The following is a 27,403-nucleotide window of genomic DNA, read 5'->3' as shown; positions in this document are numbered from 1 at the left end:
ATTGTGATGTCATCCAGAACTATTTACCTCATAATGTCTGGTGCAGAGCAAGTGGTCATGAAATATGTGTGGAAACGGACTGAATTGCCTAAATCAGCATGAATCAACACTTTGAAGTAAGTAAAGGCTGCTGGAAAAGTTATCAGATGACAATGACATGTGGTTGATGTCAAGTCAATAGACTTGGCTTGGGTTGGGAGTAAAACCCTGCAGAATCAGTCTCTCTGAGCTTTGTTTGTTTGTTTGTTTAATCTATTGAGCAAAGTGAAAATATGCCTTCATCACCTAGTTCATCAGCTGCTGTACAAAATGAGAGGATATCCGTGAACGCTACATAGAAGGCACTTTCTTTGGTTTTATGAAAAGCAAAGCCAGGATCTTCACTCACTCAAATCTTATCGTCTGGCATGGCTGAGTTAGAAAACACAGTATAATATATCGATGCAGATAAAGTTCAATGGGAGTTCAGTGGGAGGGAAATTTATCTCTACACAGGAGCAGTTGGCAAAGGCACCTTACAGAAGGAGCCACCCGTGATCAGTTTTCAAGGTGGGAATTAGACACTGGACAGGAGACAAGGGAATCCAAGTAGGGAAATACCAGCCATGCCGTACCAGTGGCAGTACTGTTTATGATTCGTTTATTCATCCACAAATATTTATTAAGCAATTAAGTCGTACTAGGCATCAAAAGCACAGTACTGAAGAAAACAAGGCCCCACAATTTTTGAGTTTTATCTGGGGAACAATGGAAGACAGGAGTCACACATTCAGTACAACCAATACCCTCCTATTGAACCTTGTGCATCACCGTCATCGTGGATGCCATCTTTATACTTGACACACATTAGACTGGTTGGATTTCAGAAACAAGGGCACTTGTGGGAGCCTGTGGGTGTAGGAAATTGTGTTTGAAAAGAATAGGAACATCCTACCAAAGACGAAAAAAGAAAGTGAGGATAACTGTACTTTCAGACTGTAAGCAGGGTGTCCCCACGTGCATCCTGTAAAATCCAATATTGTAAAATCCAATATCCAGGAATTGGAGAGATGATACATGGATGAATAAATAGGAAATATAGGTGATATAGATCAATAAACAGGAAATATAGATGATATAGAGAGGCAGAGACACTTGCTCGGGGGTGGTTGCACATGATAGATACATATGCAAATATACACAATCATATATACACACACTATATATATGTACGTTTATGTAATCTTTTATGTGTGTATATAGTCTTGTTCAGTTAGTTAAAGACCTGGAACTCATTCGCTCATTTATATTTTATAAGACTGTGTGCACATATAATTTACTGATTATTTACATAAAAACTCAGTTCACATGTTGAGATTGAGAAGCTCTTCTTTTTAAAGATCTATTTATCTATTTTAGGAAGAGAGAGAGAGCAAGAGGGAGGGGCAGAGTCCCAAGCAGACTCTGCAATTGAGCATGGAGCCTGATGTAGGCCTGGATCCCATGACCCTGAGATCACAATCAAGAGGCAGAGGCCCACCAACCATACCACTCAGTCGTCTTGTAGAAAAGCTACTTATTAGGGAGACAAGCCAAGATAGTTAATCAATTTGATAAATACACTGATCATCAACTAATCACTAGGTAAAAGCATGCAACGATCCGACTTGCTGCATGAAGACGCTGCCCAGGGAAGCTGTGGGATTCCTGTTGTGGGGAATTATTAGGGTTTGAAAAGGCCAGAGTACTTCTGGAAAAGTATATAATGCTCACCTTCAGGGGGTATCCCAAGGCCTCTTTCTTTTGGACACTTCCTGATGCTGCTAAACATATCTTTATAAAACAGACAGTAGATAGTCACTGAGTTGAATTTTAAGGTTCATTTCTTTTGGCGGCACACACGGAATATTTATCAACACAAGGGAAAGAAAACGAAACTACATGGTGACGCTCATGTGGTCGCCACTCTCCACCACATTGGATGATTTGCCCGCTGTCTTTTTCCCCCTGGGGTGCAGCTCCAATTGTTCTTTCTCTCCAGTTCAGGAGAAAATCCAACTGAGGCTAATGGGTAGCCAAGACTCAATGGTTCCAAGAAAGGGTGAGAACAGTACAGTGCAGAAAAAGGTGATTAAATGGGATTCTGGACCACCTGGGATTCAGCAGGCAGCCAAACGTAAGGAGCCAAATGTCATCACGTACGACATCTGCCAAAATTCTCTTACGACGTACAGAGCCCTCCTAGACACCAAGGTATTGATGTAGAATGTCATCAGTACCATCAGCCCGATAGTCTACCATCATGACATGTGGCTTGCTCGGGCCACACTGTGACCGCAGGACACCTGCTAACTGATGCCTCACTACAGCTCAGCACCTGTGCGACGTGATTTCGAAACACAAGCACTTAATGATTCAGGATTTTATTTCACAACGTCGTCTAGGTGTATGATAAAACATTAATACTTTGTAGCTCGGCTCTACGCAGAAATCCGTAATAGCTCTAAAGTGTAGGAACCATGAGGGTGTTTCTACCCAAACCATAATGTCGGTATGTTGTATTCATTCAAGAATTCTCTGCAGATCACCGGCAAAGAATAGTCGCGGAATCTATCTGTGTCAGGTGTGTGTGTCTGGGTACCCTATGACCGCGTGTGAGTGATGTCTTTGTGTGTGAGTGGAACAGGTGTATGAGCGGTGTGGGCGTGCATGCATCTGTGTGCTGGAGAGGTATGTGTGCATATATATACATACGGTCCCACTGTTTTTAAAATCTATTTAGTGTTTTCAGATACAGCATGGAGGCACATTTTAGATTCCACAAATGCTAATGTTTATCCTAAATTTCACCTCCTCCACAAACTCTTGTATAATTGCACATCTATTTTCTACTTAGTAACAACCAGCCTGAAGACTTCCTGGAATTGCAAGTACCTACAAATTTCTAGAAATACAGAAATGAAACCTTGTGTCTTTAGGTGAGAAGAAAGAACATATTGCACAGCTCTTAGGTTTCTGTATAATCTTCCTAAGTGAGGGCTTCAGACTGTATCATATATGGGGAAATATATTATTAACTACCGTCACAGGTGGATAGGATCTATATATGCGTGGATTTCTGTGTTAATCTGGGAGAGGAGGTTATATCTCAGTGTGTTCATCTGTTGCTTGTCTGTTTCCTCCTTCATCTTCTTCCTTTGGGTTGTATCCTGGAGGTCTTTCTCTCTCTATGTCTCTCAGCTGAAGGCTGATGGAGAAACGAACATGCAGAAGACCCTCAGATCTACAAACTTGGGGAACGCTTCTACAGGAAAAAGAGAAGACATAGTCCAAGGGAGAGAGGTGGTGGGCCATGGGGGAAGACCCAGAAGTCAAAGGGAAGACAAATGATGGCCAGCAGACCGAGGGCCAGCTATGCTAGACTATTCATGGCGGCTCCCTGTGTATTACCTGGGAGCTCTTGCTTTTTTTTTTTTTTTTTTAAGATTTTTTATTTATTCATGAGAGACACAGAGAGAGAAAGAGAGAGAGAGAGAGAGGCACAGACATGGGCAGAGGGAGAAGCAGGCTCCATGCAGGGAGCTCGATGCAGGACTCGATCCCGGGACTCCAGGATCACACCCTGGGCCAAAGACAGACGCTTAACCGCTGAGCCACCCAGGCGTCCCTCTGGCTCTTGATGCGAGGTTGACACCTGTGAGCCACCTGCATTGGGTGGAACACGTGTGTGTGTTGGGTGGGGGGGGACAGGATGGAGGCAGGACAAAAGAACCTCACATCCTGACCCACATGGAGTCAACCAGACCTAGCAGGTGGCTCCAACAGGAGTATGGATGGAATCACAACTGTTAGACATCTTTGCAGCATAAACCAGAATAATGCATATATCAGAGTAGTGATTTCATTAACAAAATCAAATGAATTTAGAGCACGTAATCAACAGTATTTTACAACAACCTACAAGCGTATATGCACTTTTTATATGAACGTAACTCACAGCATAGAATCGGTGTGTACATACAAATATGATTTAGGATATGGAATAAAATATTTAAATTGATGTGCTTTAATGAAGGCAAACGATGAGCAAAAAAATGGTGCCTTAAAAGATGTCTTGTGTTAAGACTTTAGATTAGCTTGTTTAAAATAGACTAATGGGTTTTATGTGAGCAAATAGAAGTGGGTTCATTACTTGTCAGGGCTTAGAAAGTGTCATCGAACCTGTTATATTAAATGAATTATTATTTTCCTAATGAATGTTAACTTGGAAATTATCACCTTGCTCTGACTGACACAGAATCCCAGAACCATGCCTTGGAAATCTATCTTCATAATTACTTGGGGAGTTTAAGTTGCAAATTGAACACATAAAACCAAGACTTACCCCTCACCTCATTTCTCTACAAAGAAATGCCATTATTTTGATGGGAGCTGCTTTTTTTTTTTTTTTTTTTTTTTGGCTTATATAATCTTCCATTAACATCACTCAAGTCTGTAAACATAAGGGAGGTCGTTACATTGCTTGGTCACTTTTGAAAATGACTAAATATGACTTATTACTGCAACTACGGTATGAATTCCAGGCCTGGTTGCTATTCTTTGCAATCCACTTGACCACTGACCACCACGACTCTTGATCCACCACTGATGACCTACAGCCCTTGCAGATGAATATACTCTGGGGAAACGAGGGAATTTAGAGTCTTTCGGTTTTTATGGATATTATGCATGCTACACCTCCAGAAGAACCTAGAACATCATCTCATATACATAATCCAATTCATTAATATTTCCACAGCAAAACATCTAAATGTCTACCCCGAAATGGAAAATAAAGACCATCCATTGCCATCTGTCAGGTCAGGTTTTGTGCCAAACGAGTTGTAAAAGCACTGTCACGATTTTGTTGTTGGATGGGGGTATTTTGTCGTTGGATTGGGATATTTGGTGGATAGTGAAGTCTGGATCTGCACTTCTCCCGATTTTACTTTTTCTTTTTTTAAATAGCTTTTTTTTTTAAAAAGATTTTATTTATTTTAGAGACAGAGCAAACACAAGTAGAGGGAGGGTCAGAGGCAGAGGGACAAGCAGACTCCCTGCAGAGCAGGGAACCCAAAGTTGGGCCCAAGCCCAGGATCCTGAGATCATGACATGAGCCAAAGGCAGATGCTTCTCAGACGGAGCCATCCAGGTGCCCCTGCTGATGTTTATTAGCCAGTTTGAAGACAGCACCAAAAACAAGGACCCCAAAACATCCTATTTAGAAGCAAGAGCTTTAGGTTATGTTCATCGAAGTTGGTTACCACTTGGATGCTAGAAATCCATGCCCATTAGATGGGATCCACTATGACGAATCTGAATAGTTAATTAGACCGGACTAGCCTTTTCTAGTGATGCTAAAAATACACACAGTGCTCAGGAGCACTGGCATCCCAGCTTCACCACTTCCAATCCCTGAGTCCCTGAACTGAATCTGGAAGCGTTCTGATCGTTGACGTCATCCGTCCAGTGGAAAAGACACACTTAGTAAATAAAGGACCCCAAACACAGTGGCGATCCATGGAAATGGTCCGAGTGAGTAACCCCAGCCTCACCGGGTTGTAAGCGTGTTGACCCTCATAGGTGGTCCAAGAACGGGAGCTGAGGTTATTGCTGGTCTGTTAGTAACACCATTACTGTCTGTCATGAAATTTTAGCAGCACCTGGACAACTAGATGTGGAATCAGGAGACCTATCCCGTGAGACCGTTTCCTCCTATGAAGAGCTCTGTTCACTGGTCCCGAAAGTCCTCAAAGTCATGAGGTCTGTGACTCACCACTCCTTCGGGAGGTGGTGACAAGAAGCAAGAACAGAATACGCATTTCCTGTCATGTAGAAGTTGGCCGGCTTTTCAGAAGATATTTGAAACCCGTAACCTTCACGAAAACAATTTCATTTCTCTCTCTCTCTCTTTTATACATATTTTTTTTTATTTGAGATTGAGCATGAGCAGGGTGAGGGGCAGAGGGAGAAGGAGAAGCAGACTCCTTGGTGAGCAGGGAATCTGATCTGGGGCTCGATCCCAGGACCCTGAGATCATGACCTGAGCTGAAGTCAGATGCTTCACTGACTGAGCCACCCAGGCAGCCCTACCAATACCAATTTCATTTCTCTTTAAGTCAGGAATTAAAAGAGTTTGAATGGGAGGGGTTTGATCTAAGGCTGGGCTTGTCTAACTATGATTCCTGGTCATCCTAAAAAACAATCCTTCGAAGAAGGCTCTCTCGTTTCTGTCATGGGGTAGAGCAGACATGCAGGAAGCCTCGTGATCTGGATGCTGCCTACAACACAGAGCTGGGCTCCAGTGGCTAGGCTGAGGGTCGAGGGTCCAGAGCCCAGAGCCGCGGTATGGCTGGGATGACTAAACTAAGAACCGCCAATGCCTTCCCAGGAACCAATCGGCATTCAACCTAGAAACAAAACTGAAGAACTCGTGAGAGCCACTGTGGTGCAGATAACCTGAATTTTGAAGGATGGATTTTTTTTAATCCTTTTCTTACTAACACAGAGGCAGTTTCGCTGATACAGACACAAGTAAACCATGAGCTCAAGATGCAAGCCCAAAGCATCTTGAGGACATTGATACACTTGGACCCAATCAGCCACAGCCAGTAGAGCACTGGTTTCAGAGCTCTTGATGGTTGGATACGATACGTCCCAGCCATGTGGCTTATTCTTCCCATCTGGTGGGGAAAAGGGCTGCCCGGGCAACACCCAGCTTGGGCCAGGTGCAACGTGACCTCTCACCTGCTCTGGCACCTCATGGAGATTGGCCTACTGAAACCTCCTGAGCACTCCCCAAGGACCTTGGGGAGCTTATCTGTAGTAAGCTAAGAGGAGGTGCAAATGGATGAGTGACTGCTTCCTCCATCTTGTCCCTGGGAAGGTGGTCCTGGGACACACACCTGAAAGGTTTTCAAGCAGCCCCAATGGGCCAAGCACGAGGTACCCAATCAACCCAATGCTGAGTTACTCCTCAGTCCTCCTGAGCTTCACGCCCATGCCCTACATCCCTACTCTTGGCGTGTTCCCGGCAATAATGAAGTTGCTGCGCCAAATTTTGCATAATGTAATAAGAATGCACAAAGCAATGTATAATAAAACAGTAACACTGAACAAAACTTTTCTTGCATTCTCTGCTTTAAAGAGAATCTAGGTTAAGGGAATATTTTGTGAGTCAACATTTTTAGCTCATATCGTCAGCAAAATAAAGAATCAAAACAGACAGATTTCAAATGTGATGACCTTGTACCACGTCAAACACCTGAGTCTAATGTAAACCACTGGAGCCTTCTCACTGAAGTTTACTTCTTAGTAGAACTTAAGTTTGACTTTTTATGAAACTTGCACGATCCTGGGGGTTGTTTGTTCCTAAAGTGTTTATCACATATGTGTGCAAAATAGAAAAAACATAATGCCTGGTTGGAGAAATCAATTTGCAATACCATCAAAGGAACTGACTGCAGAATTTTGTCTGTGGGTTTTCATTGACTGGCCAATCTCTCCCTTCTCATCTTTCAGGTTTAGGTCAAAATTGTGCTACCTCTGGGAAGCCCTCCAGGCTGTCTCCAAGATCAGGAGAGATGTCACTGCTAGCTGCTCTAATCGTCTCTGTTCCCTTCTAGCAAGAACTCTTATGTATCACATTCAAAACTCTTTCAACCTTTAGAAATCCACTAACAACCAGCCCCATACTATGAGTGTGGGGCCTGTAAAATGACAGCAAGAATTGCATTAAATATGAGAGCAGGGGCACCTGGGTGGCTCCGTTGGTTAAGCATCCAACTCTTGATTTTGACTCAGGTCATGATCTCAAGGTGGTGGGATTGAGCCCCACCCCGGGCTCCACACTCAGTACAGGGTCTTCTTTTTTTGTTTTTTTGTTTTGTTTTTGTTCGTTTGGGTTTTTTTGTTTTGTTTTTTTTTTGTTTGTTTGTTTTTTTAGTACAGGGTATTCTTAAGACTCTCTCTCCTCTCTCACTGCCCCTTCCCCTGCTCACATGTGTGTCCACACACTCTCTCTCTTTCTAAACGTAAAGGAGAAAGAAAAAAGAAAAGAAAAGAAAAGAGAGAGAAGAAAGAAATAGAAGAGAGAAGAAAGAAAAAGAAAGAAAGAAGAAAGAAGAAAGAAAGAAAGAAGAAAGAAAGAAAGAAAGAAAGAAAGAAAGAAAGAAAGAAAGAAAGAAAGAAAGAAAGAAAGAAAGAAAGAAAGAAAGAAAGAAAGAAAGAAAGAAAGAAAGAAAGAAAGAAAGAAAGAAAGAAAGAAAGAAAGAAAGAAAGAAAGAAAGAAAGAAAGAAAGAAAGAAAGAAAGAAAGAAAGAAAGAAAGAAAGAAAGAAAGAAAGAAAAAGAAAGAAAGAGACTAACCATGACATGACCTAACTATTATTATTATATTGGCACCTTTTATGCAGTTGACCCTTGAACAACACGAGTTTGAACTGTGCAGGTCCACTTATACATGTATTTTTTTTTTAATAAATAAAATACAACAGTATCTGTTGTATAAATGTATTTTCTCAACCTTTTTTGTCTCTAGCTTAGTTTACTGTAAGAATATGGTATGTAACACATGCAACCCACAAAATATGTGTTACTCTACTATTTATGGTATCGGCAAGTCTTCTGGTCAATGGAAGTCTACTAGTTAAGGTTTTGGGGAGTCAGAGTTATATTTGGATTTTTGACAATGCATGGGCTCAGTGCCCCTAATCTTCATGTAGTAAGAATGGTCAACTGCATTAGTTGATTAATCCTAAGGACCCAAAGAATGTATGAATTGAGTCATGGATTTATTCTTTGTAAATTTCCTGATTTCTAACTTTTTGGCCAATCAGATATAAACCCAGACTTTCAACAGTGGCAAACACGAGACACACATTGATCACGTGCGTTCTGGGTTTATTTTCTAAGCTGTCTGGGTAAAACAAAACAAAACAACAACAAAAACAGGAAGAATAAGCAAACAACAAAAAAAGCAGAATGTGCACACAACATAGCTGAATCTGCTGTACCATCTCTTTCAAAACTATTGCTTTATTTTGTGACTGCAAACTTTTTCCAGATCCATTGGCACCAGGTCTCCTAACTAGAGCAGTGATACCCCAAAGGGAGGGTTTCAAAAATAAGCCAACTAAGTGGGTCCAAATTTCAGCACCCCCGATGGGTAAATGTGTCCTGGAGCTGGGCCAGTCAAGCAGGAAAATAATACTCTCCTGATGCAGAAAAGGAAAACCATGGGGTTTTACTCCCTCAGATGCAGGGCTGGGCATGCACACTTTTTCTCTTTTCTGCCAACCCACATGGAAAGGTAAGGGTGCAGCCCCCAGCAAGACACTAAAACTAAAAGCCTTTAGGAATTAGGGTAATATCTCTATTAGCCAACAGATGTGTCCCGGGGATACATGGCACTTTCAGAAGCTTTGCTTGAAGGTGCAGAGCAAAGCTGGGGAGAAGGGGGTGGAAGGATGTAGTCTGCAGGTTTCTGGATTCCCAGGCACTGCAAGAGATTCCTTAGGGTTCTCCCTGGGATGTTCTAGTCCCTTTGCTATGGTAATCCCGACCCAAGAGACTTCCACCCATACACAGAGAAGCCTCACAAAGAAGGAATCCAGTGACCATCCCATTGCTAGAGAGCTGAGCCATCAGAGTCCTGGGCATCTGTGCATCCCCCACAACAGGCTCAGACCCTATAGGCAGGTACCCCCAGCAGGTTCGTTCTTCCCAATATACTTCTCTAATCATAGCAGTCCTTCATTCCTGGAATATATTTAATTGTAGAATGCTAAAGTAACAAAGGAACTGTGAGGAGCTTCATCTTCAAAGCCTTCGCTCTGCAAAGATAAAAACAGAAGTCCTGACCTTACTAGGAACAGCACACTGGGCAAAGTTTTGGGAGGAAAGATAGAAATGAATTGGACCTCGGAGGTACTCGTAGCATACCCCCAGGAGAAACAGCTTCTGAGTGCCTTTGGGAGCCCTGGTTCCCCAGTCTTTGATGGTCTCCTATTGGGTATACTCTTGACCAAACGGCCTTTGTTCAAGGAAATTAAAGACAATGGCTTGGATCCGAACCTTCACGTCCATTTCTGAGTCTGTGCAGAGGGAGGAACCAAGGTGTGAATCAGAAGGGGCAGGTGCACAGAAAACCAACACCCAGGGGCTGTGGCATTGGAAGTACATACTCTACCTGGCAAAGCAGAGCACATCACAAAAACCACAAGAGCCAGGAGGCCCTTTTTAAAGAGATCACAGTGCACATCCATGGCTATTCTTCATCAACATTATTATAAGATTTATAAGGTATTGCTGATTTTTTAAATGCAATTTCATTTAAGGAAAGTAAAAATATGCAAAACCTTTTATAGATGCATTCATGTCCAGAACACCCCTGACCTAATGTGGACCATTAGGTCTTCTGTTCATCATATGCTAAATATCATGCCCTGGGATGTTTGTTTAGACATCTAACCATAGCTGTGAAAGGAAAAAAATACTGTAAATATTTGTTTCAAAAAGCCAGAGGTACAAGATAGCCTTTAGTTTTTAGGAGAGTGATTTTAATTAACTAAGCAACCTAAGGTCTTATATAAATGACTAGATAATCCATAATCTTAAGTAAATGAATGAATTTTGTGGCAATCAAGATTAATTAGAAAATGCTTATGTCCTAAAATGTAACATACAATTGTTTGGCTGGCCTCTCTCCCAGATAAAATAACAGCATGCTTAATGCTCAAAAATAAAAAATGTTCAGTTCCAGGTTATTTCCTAAAACCTGTTGTAGGTGAATAACATAATATTGGATCAAAACCCAATACATAAAATAAATATCCAATCTATAGTGATAAAAGGAAATAATGAATAAATAAAGAAATTTAGGAAAAGAGGGATCCCTGGGTGGCTCAGCGGTTTAGCGCTTGCCTTCGGTCCAGGGTGTGATCCTGGAGACCTGGGATCAAGTCCCATGTCGGGCTTCCTGCATGGAGCCTGCTTCTCCCTCTGCCTGTGTCTCTGCTCTCTCTCTCTCAGTCTGTGCCTCTCATGAGTAAATAAATAAAATATTAAAAAAAAAAAGAAATGGAGGAAAAAAGACAAATTTCTCATGAGGAATGAGTTCAAATAATTTATATAGATACTCTGCCTTCATGGAGGGAGAGGGCAAATCCCCATTCCTTAAGGGTGGGTTGCACGGTAGTGACTTCCTCCTGAAGAGCACAGATTAGAAAGGGGGCAAAGCCACTTTGTAGTGGAGAATGTGATGAACATGACCTCCCCTAGGTAACCAAGGTCAAAGTCATCAGATATAAGTCACACTGATGACAGCATGACCCTCCCCTCCCCTGCCATGATGTAATGAGAAGGGCACTCCAGTCTGCGGACTAACTCCCCAGAAGCCATAATCCCAACCTAATCATGAGAAAAACATCACGCAAATTCAAACTGAAGGAGCAGTCCTCCTCAAAACTGTGAAGGTCACAAAAAATAAGGAAAGAATAAGATACTGTCAGACTCAAGAGGAGTCTAAGGAGATACAGAGACCAAATGTGACGTGGGATCCTAGAACAGAACACAGTAGATAAAAATTGAGAGAATCTGATAACGTGTGGTCTTTAGTCAATAGTAATGCATAAATATTGGTTCGCTGTATCAAATATGTAATAGTAATATATATGATATTAATAATAGGGGCATTGGGGGTGGGGTATATGGAAACTCTATACTATTTTCCAAAATTTTACATGACTCTAAAAATTTAAAGATTTTATTTAACCATTCATGAGAGACAGAGAGAGAGAGAGAAAGAGGCAGAGACACAGGCAGAGGGAGAAGCAGGCTCCATGCATGGAGCCTGACATGGGATTCGATCCCGGGTCTCCAGGATCAGGCCCTTGGGCTGAAGGTAGTGCTAAACTGCTGAGCCACCTGGGCTGCCCCAAATATTTTATTTTTAAGCAATCTCTATACCCAAAGTGGGGCTTGAACTCACAACCCTGAGATCAACAGTCACATGCTCCACTGACTGAGCCAGCCCGGTGCCCCATATCAATGTATTTATAAAAGAAATTAATTGGTAGTTCAAGGTTTTAAACTTACTAAGAAAAAAAAAACTCTAATAATAATAATAATAATAATAATAAAGATATAAGAATGTACAACTTTGCAATAAATCCCAATCCTTTAACCATAAAAATGGCCTAGCTTTAGAGCATGTAGCATCGTCAAGGTCCTTTGGAATGTCCCGACTCAGACTGAATCGTAGGGACTAAGTCAGGTTGGGATATGCTTCTTTCCCAAAAATATAGGACATGATTAAACAGATGCACTTGACGACTCCATCCATATCTGAGTTATTTTAGATTTCTATAAAATAAGAGCCGCTTCTGTTGAACCAACGGATCCTAAAGTTTTTCTCTATTTTCATATTCCCTGACTTCCTTCTACTGTATTAGATACTCATAGATTTACGGCCTCAGAGACTTTAAATGGTTTCTTTGGCAAGAAGCGTGTAGGAAGGAATAATCTGAGCAGGATATTAGTCACTTTTAATACCTATTGAATATATTTTACTTACAGAATGTACGGAGACAAATTCCAATGCTCAGCTCTTGTTTATACTGAGATAAAAGCCATAACTGTTTCGAGACATTCCCACAGGAGACATTCCCATTACGAGGTATGGTTCCCCCTTAAGCCGCACCCTCACATTTTCCCTGACGGTTAGCAATCAGTACGAACATGTAAAGCTCCACTTTAATGGAAAGCTCTTAACAAGAAGCAGTCTTTGTAAAAGTCTCTTTCCATCAAAGTGGCAAACGCACATGCACACACACACACAGACACACACCCAACTTTCTACAACTTGAATGATTAAAGTTTAATTGTCTCTTCATGATTTACTTCCCCCTTTGTTATTATCGTAATCAGTCAGGTAAACTAAACAGCAAATTATTGCATCTTTTCCTTAATCACTACAATTATTAAAATAAAGGTATTGCACACGGTCGTTCACGGTGACTGCGGTGGACGACTTATCAATTATTCTATCCTTGGGGAAGTTTAATAAACGTTCTTGCCAGCCTCCTGAATTTCTGCTTCTCAGAGAGCATTGCTGTCATCCAACAAACCATGGAATCCTGCTGATAAACTGCTTCTCAGCACTTTATCTTTTTTATTAAATCTAGAAAAACAATCCCTAATGGAAATAAACACCAGTCACCATGTCTCCGATTGTTGCTGCCTATAACTCATTTTTAAAAATCAACCCATTTTTCAAAGTGGCTCTTCATCTCTAAGTGGTTTCTGGAAACAAGAAAAGATATTAGGAATGATGCCTCTGTTATGAAAGAGGTGTGTTCTTTTATGAGCGAGGGGCAGAGAGGATCGATTAATAATTCAGCATCAACTCTTCCAGGACATCGTGATTACTAGGAGGGGAAGAAGGGTTGGTTGCAAAACAGATAAATTTTACATAATCACAGCCGTACAGGCAAAAACAGTCATGCTGTATCTTGAAAATATAGAGGATCTCGTGCATCCTTCTGATAAAAAACCTGAAAAGGAAATTCATGTACAATATATGTATTTTTCTGACTGAGATTATGGAATACCTGTGCTATTATACATGAAGCTGGACAAAAATATGACTCTGCCTCAGGGGCTTCAAGTCCCCCCGGGGAGAGAGGCGAGTCCACCCCAAACCCAGCATTCCACTGATTCAGGAGAAATTGGAACAGTGGAAACTGGGAAGAAACACTCCAGAAACAGGGATGTGCAGTGACAAAACAAACCAGATGAACAGATGGTCCCTACAGTAAGAGAAATCTTTTTGGAAGTAGGGAGGTGAAGAGGCCAAGGTGAGTATTTTGGAATTCTCCAGAATGCCTGCAAGCGACACTCAAACTTGCCTTTGGAACAGGCATCCTCAAGACACACCACCTGTTTCAAATGTCCGGTGACTTCTTGTGGGCTGTTGGGATGGGGGAGAGGGTCTTCAAAGAGGATGGTCCCACCCTCCCCACAGCTTTACCATGCACATCTCCGCTCTTTGCACAAGGAGCAAGGTGTGAAAAGGACGAAATGCATGGGGTTTCGTGAGGGTAATTTTTACTAAAGAAACAAAGAAGGTAATGAACACTCTAAAAGAGCAGACATTGGATTCACACATGGTTCTCAGTCAACAAATATTTACTGAGCCTTACGAAAAAGGGCCATGAAGTTGGTCAGTTCCTGGGGAAATGAGCATTACCATTAGGATATTTCACTCCTGTGTGTGAGTGTTTAATTATTAATACAGTGTCCTCATGACACATGTATTCCTCGATGCCACGTGGCAGATATCTTTTGGTTTTGGGTTCCCATAAGAAAGCTACGGACTTTTCTTTGTCATCTTGTGAGGGCATTTCTTCGAAACGCGTTTGCCCCGACATTCCAATGACGCAGCCAGAACCCAAAGTGACCCAATAAAAATGTATGTCTTAGATTGTCACTCCTCTGCTCAAAACTCAGTTGTGGCTTCTCATCCCCATCTTTGAGAAGCTGAAGTCCCTTCAATGGCCTACCCATCTTGTAGGGTCCGACACCTAGGCCCTCTCCATTCTCATCTCCACTCTGCTTCTTTCTGCAGTCCAGCCACACTGGTTACTTTGATATCACCTGAACACATCGAAGTCTATACCACCTCAGGGTCTTTGCACAGCTGTTTCCGACTTCTAGAAAACTCTTCCCTTCAGACCTGGCCTTCAATGTCCTCTGCCCCTAACAATTGCACCAACTCATTCCTATTATTCCCTGTCTACTTTAATCTGCATTATTTTCCTCCACAGCATGGATCGCTGCTCCAAACACTACATATTAATTTCTTTATTCACTTCAAGTCCATAAGGAAAGGGATGGTACCTACTGGGGTCTATTTATTACCTGGAAAAGTACCTGTCCATAGGACATTCTCAAATATGTGTGAACGAATGACTGCATGCCTATCACTAAAAACAAAGCAACTCACAGATATAAGATTTTAGGACGATAAGAATCTTTATCATATTTGGTATCTACTTGGATAACTATACATATACTTTGTTTTGTTGATGAAAATGTCAACAGAAATGTTTTCTAAGTACTCCGTGAGATAATCCAGCAGATATGAAAAGTGTTGAGCCAATACTTGGCATTGGATTATTGATTTTAAAAAATGCTAAAACAACCTCAAGATCAAAAGCATAAATTCAGAGCTTTCAGGGAAAATGTAAGAGTCAGGTAAGAATATAGGAGAAAAAAAGCATTCAGCCCGAGTGTTGGGGCCACATTAGGGAGTGGTGGGGAGGGTGGCGACATAGCAGAGTGAACGGCATGTCTAAAAGGAAGAGCCACTCCTCATCCCTAGTCCACTACCGGCCCAGTCTTGCCCAATCTTACATATTTGTAAGCAATGTTGTAAATGTGGAATCTCTGTAAAAATTTCCAGCTTCTAAATATAACCAGAAATTTTAATTTTTTCGACATTTTCAGGGACTGGCAAATCATGAAGATATGACTTCTCCACTATACTAGTTGAGTGTCGTCATATTTATATTGCCATTGGCAGGCCCATCATATTTATTATGATGATATTAACACTCCAAAAATAGCCCCCCAGTGGAGATTAGAGCAATTGATTAACCCCCGGGGGAAAAAATATGCATCATATCTTACCACTGATTTGGAAAGTAGCCACATGATCTTTGCTACATAGAATAGAGGCAAGAATCAAGAGGTAGAGTAAGTAACAAGCATCTCTGAGCAGGACATATTAAGGCCAGTCCCCAAGATGATGGACATCTTGAATGCAAACATTGTTTGTGTTATCACCTTATGCCCACACCTAGATCATGTCTGGCACTTATTTGGAGCAAAAACAAAACAAAAACAAAAACAAAAACAAAAACAAAATGGGAGGAAGTCACTGAATGAAAGAAAGAACAGTCAGTACTGGGAGTGGATGAGTTCCCTGATAGCTCACTCTAATCAGTTTAAGGGTCATTACGGATAGCAACATTAGTTAGTGTTCACATTAACTAAGATTTCTCATGAGTGGGGCTCTATGCTTAGAATTTACATCAATTATCTCACAAATCTTTGCAACAGCCCCTGTGAGGTAGGTGCTATTATTAGGCCCTCTTTACCCATCAGAGGCAACTGAGATTTTGACAAGGTAAGTACCCAGTCGAATGCCAGAACTTGAAACGGCCAGAGACCATATTCAAACTTTAGGTCCCTGGGCACATTGTCCCAGCAGAGAGGACCATACGCGTTTCTCTGTTATGTTTCAAGCAGGACTCTAGCGAGCTTCTCCATCATATTTTAGAGCACAGATCAGATCACATGATGAAGAGCAAACAGGGGTAGGTATTTAATGCACGTTGGCCAGCAAAGGGGAAGAGAGAAAAATTATCCAAAGCAAAAATGAGTATGAAAAAAAAATACGTTAGTTTGTTTCAATTTAAGACAAGCCCAAGAAAGTGTTGAGAACATAGCAGGCCTTGAAGACATCTCCTACAGTAAATAATGTCTGCGGTAAACAGTGTTAGTCAACGATTCAAGGTCCCACATCCTTCGGTACATCTGTGTTCAAGAAGCCTGGGTGTGTTTCTTAATGATTTAAAAGGAGCTCTATGCAAAATGTTTTCATTACAGGGAAAATCCTGCTTGAGGGTGAAGACCTCTACAGAAATCTAACTGAAATAAAAAGGCTATCATCTCAAGGGTTTCAGGTGGGAGAGATGTTACTGTCTATCAAAGCCTAAGTGGGAACATACAATAATCTGAAATATTCAAACATTTTTTTTTGTTGTTGTGATTTCCACAGGACCGCAATCCAGTGTGTTATTTAGTCTTGATAAAAAGAGCTTCCCAAGTTCAATTCGGGCCTTGGAGATTGTCCTCATGTTGTTAAATGAAGGAGATGTGGGAACCTAGGCGAAGCCAGCTACAGAAATACAGCGCGGCGGAACACAGACACGTCGGGTTCTAATGCAATGAAAACCGTTGGCAATTGAAGAGCCCCAGACGGTTGTAGGTTTGTTGGCCCACACGTTAACAATAACAGATGGAGATGCAGCAAGATGTTGTGAGAGAATATTCTTGGAGCCAGAAAGTAACTCTTCTAGAGTTCTTTCTCTTTTTTTATGACATCTGGAAACTGCTTCCTTTTATTTACAGAAATCATGATCCTCCAAAACCACTGTAGTCGCAGCATTTTCCACTTCATTTTCTGAACAAGCCACCTAAATTTCTTTCTCTATTTCTTTGACCAAAGTATTTACCTTTTTCCGAAATCACTACAAAAATGGAGAGATGCCGGGAGAGGTAAATAGCAGAGCTGGGCTCGTTTGTGGGAAGAAGTAGGGGGAAGGATCCTGACAACCCAGGAGCCTCTAACAGGTGAGAAAGAGCTTCCCAGCCCTGTATGCTTCATCCCCGCCTCGCTGTGAGGGTGGATTGCTGGCTTTTCCTACCTTCGTGATACCGAATCAAGAAATTCAGGGAGCAGACTCAGCAGAGCCAAAGGTCCTGAGGTTTCCGGTTACCCACTCGAGTGGGGATGTGATAGCAATGAAACTATCCAGAAGGCCAAAACACATTTGCCTCCCATCCTCATGCCCCACAGGCATTAGGCTGAGTATTCACAACTGAACTTTGCAGAGTCTCAGATAAGAGCCTGCCTGAGGATGGGAGGGATGGAAAGGGAGGAAAGAATACAAAGTTCCTGGTTCAAGAACTCAGACTGGAATTGCAGAGTCATCTCTGAAAGGACCCCATTCTTCCTCCAAACTACCCGGAGGTATTAGATGGAGAGCAAGGCTTTTGCTTAGCCTTTGTTTTTTTTTTTTTGTTTTTTTGTTTTTTTTTGTTTGTTTGTTTGTTTTTTTGCTTTTTTTGTTGTTTTTTTTTGTTTTTTTTTGCTTAGCCTTTGAACATGAGTTACCTACCACCCTTTCCACTGATGATTAACTCATAACAAATACTTAGAAGGCAGCAGAAGAGGAGAAGCACTAAAAACAAATAGAATAATCTATTTATTAGAAGGACGAGAAAAAAAAAAATAGAAGGACCAATGATCCACACCAACAAACATCAGGGATTCAGTAGAAGTGTATCAAATATCCCACACTGGGAGAAAATAAGCACCAAGAACAACTATGAAGGGAGGTCGAGAGATACACGGGGGGAGGAAAAATAAAATTGCTGCAGGTAAGAGCCCCAAGAATGAGCTGAAAAGGAAGAATGCAGCCAAGGAATGCACAGGTGCACCCAAAGAGAGGCATCTTCCCAAAAGTAGAGCGACACAGGGAGGAAAAATCCCCTACGTGCTAAAAGGAAGAAGACATAAATCTGAATGTCATCCTTCATCTGACAGGAACACTCATTTAAATCAGCAACAAGGATTAATGGCTAGAAATAATGGTGAGAAGTACCAAGCAGCAAAGCCCATGCAAGACTTACGACAGAAAAGGACTCACAAATTAAACAAGCCTATTTCTAAAAACAAACAAAAATAACCTCTGGTCCAATAAGCATGATTTGTTTTAAAGATTTTATTTATTTTTTCATGAGAGACACACAGAGAGAGAGACAGGGAGGATAGCAGGCTCCATGCAGGGAGCCCGACGTGGGACTCGATGCCGGGTCTCCATGATCACGCCCTGGGCTGAAGGCGGCGCTAACCCGCTGAGCCACCCAGGCTGCCCAAGCATGATTTTTAAGGACATTAAATACATACAGAATGTCTTCCAGGGAGAAAAAAAAAGCAGAGAATGTTCAAAGAAAGGAAGGACAATGTGGCTGATACAGGCTTTTTTGCACCAAAACGGGATGGAAAAAGCAACACAGGATACAAATGGCATGTTACTCTCAACAAGGTGAAGGGAGAGGAAGAAGCCTAGAGTTTTATAACCTAGAAAAGTTATCTCTTGAATGAAAAAGAAAATCTTGGGACACCTGGGTGGCTCAATGGTTGAGCATCTGCCTTGGGCTAAGGGCGTGATCCCAGGGTCCTGAGATTGAGTCCCACATGTGGCTCCCCACAAGGAGCCTGCTTCTCCCTCTGCCTGTGTCTTTGCTTCTCTCTGTCTCTCATGAATAAATTAATAGAAATTCTTAAAAAAAAAAAAAACTTACAGAATGTGCCACATTAAACCCTCTCAGAGAAAATCTTGAAAAATTTATTTCTGCAAAGAGAGAACCAAATCTGCAACAAAGCAAGAGAGTCCAGCTAAGCAGAAAGCATTAATAATCTCAGAAGGCAGTAATCTAAAAAGAAATCCTCACTATATTGGACACCAGAAAGTAATATTACACTGTATTTTAACTAACTGGAATTTAAATAAAGAATTTTTACAAGGTAAAAAAAAAAAAAGACATCCAGAAATAATCTCGAGCCAAATTTCCCTTAGAATCAGGCATGGTGGTAGTTGGGAGATAAGAGTGGGCTTCTTCTACATTTTGTTTTGAAGAAAACAGCAGATACTCAAAACGTTGACAGGCAATAAGAATAGATATGGGTCTTATACGAAAATATAATTGTAGGATATCACTTTTTTTTAAAGATTTTACCTATTTATTCATGAGAGACACAGAGAGAGAGGCAGAGACACAGGCACAGGGAGAAGCAGTCTCCATGCAGGGAGCCGGATGTGGAACTCGATCCCAGGTCTCTAGGATCACGCCCTGGGCTAAAGGCGGCGCTAAACCACTGAGCCACCCGGGCTGCCCAGGATATCACTTTCAAACAAGTAAAGGAACACTTGATGAATCGTACATATAAGAAGAAAAACCACAGCACAGAAGACAGACTAAAATAACCACAACATTAGCAATAGAAACTTAAAAGCCATGCAACAGAAGCTAGGAAAACCAAAGAAAACAAATGAAAACCAAGCATGATAAACAGAAAACCCAAAATAGAATGATGAGAATTATAAGCTGTTTAATAACAGCAGTTTGAAATTTAGAAGCGAGATACACTGATAAAATAGGATTACAAATAGCTTTATCAATATACAGATAAACTTAACATGGATATATTTCAACACAAGAGGCCTCCTCAACTTGAAAATGAAGAAATCAAAAAAGACAAAACATAAGCTCAATATGATTGAAAAATATCCGGGGTGCAAATTTACTATTGGACAAAAATATCATAAAAGTCACAATTGGCCATTAAATATTGGAAGAGGAACGGAAGTTAAGAAGATATCACCAAGACGTTTTTGAAAGTACCCAATAAAACCTCGAAGCATGTAAAAGGTAAATACTATGAGTAAAATAAAGGAATGTTAAGAATAAAAATAAAATAAAATATTTTATTAAAAATATGTGGTGAGAGATTAAAATGAGACCTTCTTGAAATTGATTGAGGTAGGAGATGAAAGACTAATGGAAGATATAGAATGTTTGAGTAACCCTGTTGAGCGTTATCTGATACACTCACATGGGAATGTATGTCCTAAAATGTGCACACGTGCACACGCATCCATCTGTAATCACATGTCCGCAGGTATATGTGTATGTGCTTGTGTGTGTAGCTTTCGAGCACACGTAGAATATTTCCAAAAGGTGCCATTCATAGATGGTGCTCTAAAGAAGCCATACCAGGCAGCAACATATTCTTTGAACCTAATCAAATCAAATAAAAATTGATAAAAACACCCCATAAAAGTGTTAGAACACTAAATATGTGTATGTGTGTACCTTGAAGTCAAAGTAAAAATACAAAATACATGGAGTCCAAAGATAATTTAGGTGTCACATGTGAAAATACGTCTGACAGGTCTAAAGAAGTGCTTACAGGCATAATTAAAACTTCAGATACATTTACAAGATAATAAGAAAGATTGCAAATAAATGAGCCATGGAGGCAAATCAAAGCTGGAGTAATAGAAACAGAATAAATCCAACTCAATCAAAAAAATATGTATATAATAAAGAGTCGAAATCTGTGAAAAGGGAACGAAAAAATAGTCAAGCAAGCTAATTATCAAAATGAAAGCTAGTTTACTAAAAGCTTATTAATAAAAACAAACTTCTGACAACATTGACCAAGCAAAATCGAGAAACAACGAACACTAATGTTGAAAAGTGAAGGAGATCACTTTAAATAATTCCAAACAGAATAAAAATATTAAAACTATTTTAATGATATAAGCACTGATGTTAACAAATACATTTAAATGAATAAATATTTGAGAAAAGGTGAAGAAACTAGAACCCAGATTTAAATAAATTAAAGACCATTAAAACTCAGTAACAAAAAAAAAAATAAAAAAATAAAAAATAAATAAAACTCAGTAATAATAATAAATTCCCCCACATAAAAACAACTCAACAGCCAAGATTATTTTCAAGCAATTTCTCGTGATTCAGTTGTTACTGAAATTTTGTTCAGAAAATATAAAATGAAAATAAGCAGCAAAATATCTTTGTAAGAAAAAAAAATATCTTTGTAAGGTTAATTTAACTATAAGGACTGTACAAGATCAGAAGATCAAATCAGGAAACCCAGTCAAACTTAAATAAAAATTATAAATCAATTTCACTTATGAATGAAGATGCAGACATCCTAAGTGAATTAATACAGCAAATAGAATAGAGTACTGATAGGTTTTTGAAAGTTCACTGTATGATCAAGACGGGGCGGTTTCCAAACACCCTAACAGAAAAAAATCTATGTTATTAAACCAAGTAAATAAAAAAAAAAGTAAGAAAAAAATCCTGTGACCAACCATAAAGATGTTAGAAATAATTATGACAACACTCAATGCTTATTTATGATTTTAAAAAAAAAGTTTAAGTTAGTAGAAAACTAGACTTTGAAGGTAATTTCTTTTACCTGATAGTGGCCATTTCCCAAAACATCTAGCGCCAATATAACATTTATTTAATAAGTTTTGGGCTCTGTTCCTATAAAATCATGAACAGGGATGTCAGTTTGCCCCAACGCAGTTCAATACAGCACTGGATGTCCTGAATCAATGCAATGACAACTGGAGTAAAGGCAATAAAGGGTATTAATATTCAAAGGGGACGAGAGAATATGGTCATTATTTGCAGAGAGTATGATCACTTTTATGGAATCCATGTAATTTGATAGATAAAGTACTAGACATAACAGATAATCCAAAAAAAGATGTCTGAATATCTAATCAAGACCTTCTTTTATAGCAGAAGTAGGAAACGACATAAAAAAATAATTAGCAAGAAGAACGAGGAGAAGAGGAAGAAGGAGAAGAAATTAACTCATTAGCTGAACAAAGCTAAAATTAGGTCTCAATAAGTGGTCAAACTATGCCAGATCATGGGTAAGACAACATGAGTTTGGAATGATATCTCTTCTTCCTAAAGTCACTTTTTTTTAATGGATTTTATTTATCTATTCATGAGAGACCCAGAGAGAGAGGCAGAGACACAGGCAGAGGGAGAAGCAGGCTCCATGCAGGGAGCCCGACATGGGACTCGATCCCGGGTCTCTAGGATCACGCCCTGGACCGAAGACGGCGCTAAACCGCTGAGCCACCCGGGCTGCCCTAAAGTCACCTTTCAATTCAATACACGTCCCAACAAAGATAGCAGAATTTTGCAGAATTTGGCACGTTGATTCTAAATTGTGCATTAAAGAATAGACACCCCCCCCCCCACATACAGACACAAAGAGAACGCTGAAGAAGAGACGCATAGGGGCATTTCGTTCTACCAGGCAAGTCACACTTTGCCTCCTGCAGGAGCGGCCTGGTGAATGAACAGGAGCAAATATACACCGCGTAGATTGCCCGCTGCATATGTGGTGGAGGTCAGAAGTTCGTCCTGGGTTATATTTTGGAAGACCCCTTCGAGACGTACTGTCTCTCTCTAAGACCCACAGTGGTCTCTGCCCTGAACCCGTAGGGACTCGCTCTTGCCTCTGGCTTCCCCTGGGGGAAACCAAGGGACATCATGGTAGACAATCTGGAGGCTGACTCAGTTCTCTCTGGAACAGCTCTGTACCTACAGCCTCCAGCTACCTCCCCAGCAGGGACGATCAGAACAACCCAAATGGGCATCTGTAAGTCCGCCTAAGGGCTCCCTCCTATGACCACTCCAGGGTTATGCATTACCCCATATCCTGCCCCATCTATGAATATCTTCCTTTTTGTGTGTCCTCTGTCCCTATCAGGACCTCGCCTGACACCAAACCAGTGGAAAAGGAGACAATGTTTACATTACGTGGGTTGTCTATTTGGAGAAACACTGCATCCCTGTCTCACACCATATATGACGAATTTACTCTGCGTGGATTAACAATGTATGCATGAACTCTAACACTCGTACAAAAATCTCTAGGAGAACATTTTTTGTGATACAAGGGTAGAGGTCAGGATTTCTTGAATGGGTCCTACTTAGAAAAAGACATAAGGAAGGAAAGAAAAAACTGTTGGGGGATCTCTGCTAAATCAAAACTATTGATTTTTGTTTCAACCAAGTGGATAGGACACAGGCGAGAGCAGAGATTTGCGACGCGTACACCAACACTGGTTGACTACTGAAAGCAGAGGATGCTCACAGCCGCAGATGCAGGGTTAAAACAGAACCAGGATGTGGGGCCCTCAGGGCTGGTGTAGCCCAGAGGACTCAGAGCTGCCTGGAAGTTTCCTCCTGTCCCCCACAGCATTTCTGTTCACACCACCGTAAATATTCCCAACACACGACATGCCAACCTGTCATCGTCTTCCATTCTTGTCGTTATATGAAATAAAACCGACAAACCTGGGAGGAATTATACAGGGGAACACAAACGAGAAAGGGTGCAAGGCCCAAACAGAAAAAAAATGTGATTAAGTTGTTTTTAATATACTACTACACACTGTGAGTATCTCCCCATATCACTAAATATCCTATAATGCAATTTTAATGGCTGGTATTCCATGCTTCTATTGTATCTCTAATTATGCAACAATTTCTAGACTGTCAAAAATTGCTGCAGCCTTCCCCCCCCCCTTTTTTTTTTATTGGCTATCGTGAGCACTCGACAATGAAAATCCCTGTACGCTCATCCTTCTACACATGTGCAATTACTTCTTGAGGATAAAACTCCTCGAAGTGCAATGTATTTCAGGTATTTTGCTACCTATTTATGCGTTGTCTTCCAAAAAAAAAAAAAAAATAGGACTATTTGCAAACACTCCGGCATTGGATGAGTGGGCATATCCCACAGCTAAAATCCACAGCTAATGGGGTTTTTAATAATTGTGGTGTCATGAGATGTTAGAGGGAATGATTCTGCAGAGTACAACAGCCACAGAGAAAACGGAAGGACTCCTTCCAAAGAGAAAAAGAAACCGCTGGCCTCATATTTATTCCAGTGGTTTCCATTTAACAGGTACCTGTGGTCAGCTCTACTTCTCACATCCCAGGCATTAGCAGCTTGGAAGACTCACGGGGACCAACGCAACGTTTGCCGGTCCGTAGAATACTACTTCCAATGGATTTAAGAGGTGAGCATGCCATCTATTGAAACAGGAAAGGATGGAGGCCAATGCAAGGGACAGATGACAGTCCACCCCACACACAGGAGTCACCGCCAGAGGCCTGGGGGCCGAGAAGGCATTTTGGAAACAAGCTTGGTTAAGCCCATTGGCTGATGCTTGATTTTTGCCTGCACACGTTCACTGGCTAGATCGGCAACGAGGAGCCCCGAACTAAGGCCTTTGCTTTATCCCTATTATTTGCAACATGTGCCTCTTTCTTTTATTTCTTTTATTTTTTTTATTTATTTTATTTATTTTTTGCCTCTTTCTTTTAAAAGGCAATAAATAGCAGGTGTTAGAGTCTCACATCCGTGACGCAAAGGAAGCTCTGCTGACTTCCCGGGGCCTCAAACAGGTGGTACGTGAGCAAGTGTCAAGTCTATGATGAGCACCTGTTGGCAAATACGTGTTAATCTTCCAAAATCCAATGAAAGAGTCTTTCAAAGAAAAAGAACACACAGAGCAGATACAAAGCAAAATCACGTACGAACACACAAGCAGGGTTTTTTGTACTGAAATGTTACCCCAAAAACCCTATTTGCTAAGGAATCCATGGTTTTCAATTCTATGCCAATGGTGAAGGAAGTTGCTGAATCTTTAAAATACTCCCCATGCCCCATTTCTTTCTAAAAATGTCGATCTTAACTGGATTTTCCCTCAGTTCCTCCTATAATAGCATTATGTGTTTTACCATATTGAAATTCCACATGAAACCTGAAATGGAAAGAAGTCCCCAATGCGAATATTATATTTTCTTGCTGCTGTTTAAAAAAAAAAAAAAAAAAAGGTATCCCATAAGACCGAGAGATTGCCTAAAGCAAACACGCTTTTGACACCACGCGTTCTTTTCATTTTTAAGATTTTTCTGTTTTCACTTTTTCCCATTAAACTCTGCTGCTGGTAGCATTAATTCTGTTGCATGCGCCCCTAATAAATCACTGCAGCTCTGTTTTCCTGCTCCTCTGTAAATCTGGCAACAATGATGTTAATTGTGCATGAAAAATATATTAAAACTGTAAATCATTTCTATTTTCGAGGAGGATTGGGAGAAACAAATCTAAAGTAACAAATCAAACGCTCTTTCTTTTGTCCGGATTTGGCCAGAGGCCATTATATTAAAAGCATAAAATTACAGCCCGTTTTCATCAATTAGGTCTTATTCTTCAGTTCTTGAATCTAATCAAGAACATTAAAATGTATCACAAATCCCATGTTAATGACCAATGATTAATTTCATTAATCGTGTTAGAAGTTTCACTTTTGGTAGCGCATTCTACAGAGGACTCCTGTATGGAGACCTTTTTGTACCCATTATATATAATATATATATTAATTGTTTAATTATATATTATATATAAATGTATATATAAACATGTAAAAAATATATATTAATCATATTATATATTATATTAATTAAAGTATATTATGAATATATTATATATAAATATATTTATACATTTTATATATTATATATAAATATAAATAATATATATAAAATATATATTAATTATATATTATATTAAATTATATTATAAATATATTATATATAAATATATATTATATAAATATAAATAATATATAAAATATATATTAATTATATTATATATTATATTAATTAAATTATATTATAAATATATTATATATAAATATAAATAATATATTATATTATTATCTTATAGATGTACTGACAGCGTAGACGAAGACGCTCATAAGGAACTGTCTCTCCTTTCCTAATGGCAATCGCTAAATTCTGCTTTCTATTCCATGCAATACTCAATAGAATACTTTTTCTATGAAGGATGAAAGATTGTACCTGTGGGTACTCCCTCGTGGTCTTGCTAGACTGCTCAACACTGATAAAAATTTTTTACCACCTTACCTAGGAAGCAGAACCAATCACTCCGTGTATTTACCAACAGGCTTTTTTATACAAAAAACAAAAATAAAAAGTCACTGAGACAAAAGTCTTCTATTTTCCCTATAAGTGCTGCTTTATCCAAAAAGATGGCTCATTTCCTGCTAAACTAGCTAGCTGGGCAAACTCATCATCTGATAAACTAATCCATTGGTCAACGTTTTTGATCATCTAATCCATGCCCAGATCTTTGATGGCTTTTAGAAATGAGATGCCGTAACCTAAGCAAATAAGTCTTTAGTGGTCAGAAATTGCGGCATCGGGCCAAGTTAATGTAGGGGCAAATCACCTCTCTGCAGAATAAATCAAATTACACTATCTAGATGCTGGCTGAGGCCAAGCTGGGCAAGTTAATGAATAACTGGCAGTCTGAGTAATTAATCTCCAAATGCAAATCAGAGCCTGTCATTTTACTTCTTAAAAATATTCCTTCATGGGACTCCAGCTGTCAACAAGATAATTCCCAAACTGGATAAATGAGGTAATACATGCAAATTGCCTACTGTAGTGCCTGGCACTTTAGCAAGTGGTCAAGAAATGTTGGACTCTCTCCCCTTCCCGTCCCGTTGGAGAGCGATTGCAATTTGGTTCCAATCTGCTTCTGCGGGAACTGATCATCCCAGGGGTGACAGAACAAGATATCAGAAACACTTTGCTGTCACTAAAATTTGGGGGAAAGTACATATTGATCGGTGAGGAACGCTGACTTGTTAAAAAAATATTAGGCCTAAATATATACCCTGCACATCTCATTTTCTGTCGTTGCTGTGAATTATCCTGCTATGAAGTTACATTAAGGATTCGGGTAGAGACGACCGACAGGACGGGGTTCCGGAAAGAGTTGAGTGAGGTCCTGCTCATATTCCAAGTTGAGATATTCTCTTATTAAGACCCAGCCTCGGATCCCTGGGTGGCGCAGCGGTTTGGCGCCTGCC

At 40.3% G+C, this 27,403-nt stretch overlaps 1 protein-coding gene and 1 long non-coding RNA gene across 12 annotated transcripts in view; one reads left to right on the top strand and one right to left on the bottom strand.

Moving 5' to 3' along the window:
- LOC140628113 (neuroligin-4, X-linked) overlaps window positions 1–27,403 on the bottom strand; it is a 330,655-nt gene that overhangs the window by 206,966 nt on the left and 96,286 nt on the right. The window lies entirely within an intron of this gene.
- Window positions 38–26,507, top strand: LOC140628117 (uncharacterized). The gene is made up of 3 exons (XR_012026518.1): window positions 38–116; window positions 24,406–24,520; window positions 26,233–26,507. It is a non-coding gene; the product is annotated as an uncharacterized lncRNA (long non-coding RNA).

Source organism: Canis lupus, chromosome X (assembly GCF_048164855.1).
Source record: "Canis lupus baileyi chromosome X, mCanLup2.hap1, whole genome shotgun sequence".
In the NCBI taxonomy this organism is placed as follows: Eukaryota; Metazoa; Chordata; class Mammalia; order Carnivora; family Canidae; genus Canis; species Canis lupus.
The sequence above is the reverse complement of the archived record's forward strand: the minus strand, read 5'-3'. Positions and strand labels throughout refer to the sequence as shown.